Source organism: Apium graveolens, chromosome 6 (genome assembly GCF_009905375.1).
Source record: "Apium graveolens cultivar Ventura chromosome 6, ASM990537v1, whole genome shotgun sequence".
Lineage (NCBI taxonomy): Eukaryota > Viridiplantae > Streptophyta > Magnoliopsida > Apiales > Apiaceae > Apium > Apium graveolens.
In genome coordinates, this window is record NC_133652.1 from 138,209,466 (window position 1) to 138,213,213 (window position 3,748).

At 40.8% G+C, this 3,748-nt stretch overlaps 1 long non-coding RNA gene across 2 annotated transcripts; it reads left to right on the forward strand.

The window, feature by feature from the left end:
- Positions 1-1,205: 1,205 nt before the first annotated feature.
- On the forward strand, positions 1,206-3,208 carry LOC141663566 (uncharacterized). Of its 2 annotated transcripts, XR_012551549.1 has the most exons (3): positions 1,206-1,630; positions 1,739-1,834; positions 2,049-3,208. It is a non-coding gene; the product is annotated as an uncharacterized LOC141663566 (long non-coding RNA). The 2 variants fall into 2 exon arrangements; XR_012551548.1 differs by having other exon boundaries at positions 1,206-1,834.
- The last annotated feature ends 540 nt before the right edge of the window (positions 3,209-3,748 follow it).

Genomic DNA, 3,748 nt, shown 5'->3' on the forward strand with positions numbered 1-3,748 from the left:
ACTTGTCCAAAGGTAAGGGCTTTGGCTCGCGCCAACCTGTCCAGGGGCTTTGACTCGTGCCAACCTGTCTGAGGGCTTTGGCTCGCGCCAACTCGTCCAAGGGCTTTACCTCGTGCCAACCCGTCTAAGGGCTTGGCCTCGTGCCAGCCCAGTCACGAAAACTCATTCTCTTGGCCGATCTTCCTTGGTCATCCATCCTTGGCCGTCCGCCCTTAGCCATCCATCATTGGCTGTCTGCGAAAACCCGTTTTCTTGGCGTTCGCCCAAATTGAATTATGTCGACCCGGACTTGACCCGGATATCTTCCGTACCAAATTTTGGCTATAACAACTACCCCCTAAATTCCATATGCCATTGGAAATGGGATTGGAATTTTAACATTCTTGGCAAAAAATTTGTATGCATCATTCTCTTAACAAGGTTCCTCTACCTCGACAAGGTAACTTCCTTGGAAGGCGCGTCTTCTGTAAGAGAAACTTCTAACTCAAAAAGGGTATTTACCTTTGGAGGGGGATTCTTTTGTATGAGGTGTCTTTACCTCAACAGAGGGCGCATCCTCTATAAGAGGAGCATCAACCTCGACAAGGTTTTTATATAACTTCCTTCACTTCCACTTATTTTAACTAATACATGACCCATTCAACTAAGACCAAACTAGTACCTTCACCATTCACTTCATATCCGCAAAGAATTAGTCCACCCAACTTAGCAAAAATAAATAAATTACTCCACCCATTTGACAGTAATGCCTATTTCCTTTTCACCGTGTAGAAAGACTGCATCATTATCTTTATTTTTTGCAAATCCCACAACTTGTCACCTTCATCATGCTATAAAAGCAAAACCTTTATTTGTTTGTATTGATACATAGTCACCATATAATTCTCTTGCATCCTGGTTGCTTATTGTTTTTTTTATATAGAAGGCGCATCCACGTATACCAGCTTATACATGTGGCCCAAAGTGCTATCATCACCTCTTCCTATTAATGATGTGAATTTACGTATACACATACACCTTAAAATAGATACCGTGTTTACGGATCATGACACCGCACCTTGAAACATTCTCCTGCATATTTTATTTCCAATTTTAGCCAGCACCGCACCCCACACCAGTCCTAACAAACCAGGCAAAGATAGTACATATATATATGTATATATTTTAACACATAAGGTGCGCCATATTCAACTAGTTGCCACAGGTTCTTTGCTGCTTTATTCTGCAGATACATGTTATTATAATTTTTATATTCCAGACTGTGTGTAGGATGCTCTGCTATGCACATAGCCTCGTTTCTTGTCAAGCTAGGCGCGCCCTATTGGTATCACTATTCGGAATGGTCCAAGTACTTTGCTAGCAAATTATTTTGACTTCCCTTTTTACAAACGGACACACCTCTATGAGTTAGCTTCCGTCCTTTATGTTGTTTCACTACGTCAACGAGGAGTCTGCCATATCAATGCACATTTTAATCAAAAGGCGCATCATGAGGTACCATTTGAATGTCACAGCGTTGACACGTAGATCATACACAGTTATATTTTTCTTCTACTGTGATTCCCATGGCTTTTAATCTCCAGTCACAGATACCTTTCATTCCATATTTGAGGCGCGCCTTCTATTTAGTGTAAGCGCGCTCTTCTTAACAAAGCACTGAGATTTGTTAACTTAATTTTTTCTGGCATCACTTGTTTTCCACTTTTCTTTGCTTACTGCGAATCACACATACACACAGGGCCACACATAGGAGGCTCACAATATTGTTCTTGGAATCACGCCTGTTTATGTTCACATGTTTTAAAGGGCGCGCCCTTCATAAGTATGCTACACTGTACGGTAACTTCTTTGGGCATGCCCATTTAAATTTTCACAGACCTCATATGCTTGATCACTCTTTTCCCTCTTGTTTGTAAGATATATCTTCATTTTAGACTCTTAGCATGAATAATCAAAGCCGTACCACCATTAAAAACTTTATTTGTTTTCATTTTATTTTCTACTCAATCCACCGCTTCCACTTACGAATTTTATAACTATTTTTTTAGATGACGTGCCCAGCTATCGATCAGCAACTTTCATGCCTCAAGTATGCACATTTTGTTTATTCTGACAGGCATGCTAATATTCAACTTCATTGAATCTTAAGCTGTAGAATACGATGTTCCCGTATTTTCCTCTATCACTTTAGCACATCAAGTCTAAAATAATAGCAAATTTGTTATTGTTAATCGGCTTCTTAATGCTGCCACCGCAATTTCCATTACTTTTAGCCAATAGTATTATTTCACTTTGAATTCTTTGAACATCATTCATTAATTTAAAAATGCATGCACTTTAATTTTGTGTCATGCGGCTGGCCCCCACTAACTTTAACTCCTCACAATCATTTACGTGTATTCACATGATAGCATAGATGGGTATAGTGTTGTTGATTGCTTACAACCAATAGCGGGTCCCAATCTATTACTGCATTATCAATATACTCCTCTTTTCATTTTAGCAACAAAATATCCATGCTCTCTAGTCTCCGCCATGTACAACTATCATGCCGATAAAATTGTTTTTGTACCGCACGTTTAGACGCGCCCTTTTGCTGATGGTTCATTATTTATCATTGAATGATAGCGTAGATAGGCAATATCAACCTTTGTACTCGTACATTTTATGCATCATCAAAAAAAGTTTCTTTCTCATGTGCTTGTTCTATACACTTTTCCTCAAATGTTGAATTTGCTCCCACATTTCTATTCAATATTTCTATCACCAAAATTGTAAGGGCGCGCCTTCACTTTTCCTCTCGGTGGGTTTCTTGCATCTCGCTGATCGAGCCATCCATGCTTTTCTCTTTCAAAACTTCAGACCAATCTTCCTACTACATCTGGGGGAGGTGCTCTTTCGTGTCCGCGGTGCCACTCTCTATGATTCTTTTGAGAATTATGATGCACACGCGTAGGATCACGGGGCTTCTCCTCTTGTCAGTGCCCTTGAGAATGATGACGAAGCTGAGCAGTTACATTGAATTTTCCTCCTTCCAAGTATGAAGGTAGTTTCTTTAGTCATCTATTAAGAAAGTTACAATTGAAGGAACATTTTGGATGTTAGACCATTGTTCTTGGGTTTAAGATTGTGGTTGATCCGTCTGATCACCCCCCGAGGGTGGAGGCTGACAACTCGTCTGAGTGTTATTGTGGGCACGGAAGATTCTTTCATCTTATGAGCGTGCTTTATGCCTTCCGCTCGAAATGCCACCCGAAGCCAAAAGAATCACCGGAGGTGCTCTACCTCCGAGGGCGCATCATCGCATCTTCCTCTAGGAGGGTACCTTCCTTATCACTTATCCAATATTCTTCGATCATCTCTCATATCGTTAATTATATTTCCATTTGTATCTCTCGGAGGGGCTCCCTTGTGTTCGCGGTGCATCTCCCTATAATGCCCATGAGAATTATGGTCACACGCATAGGTTCACGGGGCCTCGCTTCTCCATAGTTGCCATCCTTTTGCCATTCCAGAAATAACATCCTCGGATAATCATCCCCTATATGCACTCCGAGCCTTTCCTTAAGAGTGGTGAAATCCTTCATACCGTCGTTTGGAAAGTACTATGTCCAACAACATTCTTCAAAGGTATTGTCTTCTTGGATCCCTCCGTAATAGCAACTTGAAGTTATGCCCGAACTCATCTCTCATCCACATTATAATCAGAATATCCTTCATCTAATAATCTTCCCGCAAGTTAAAGAAA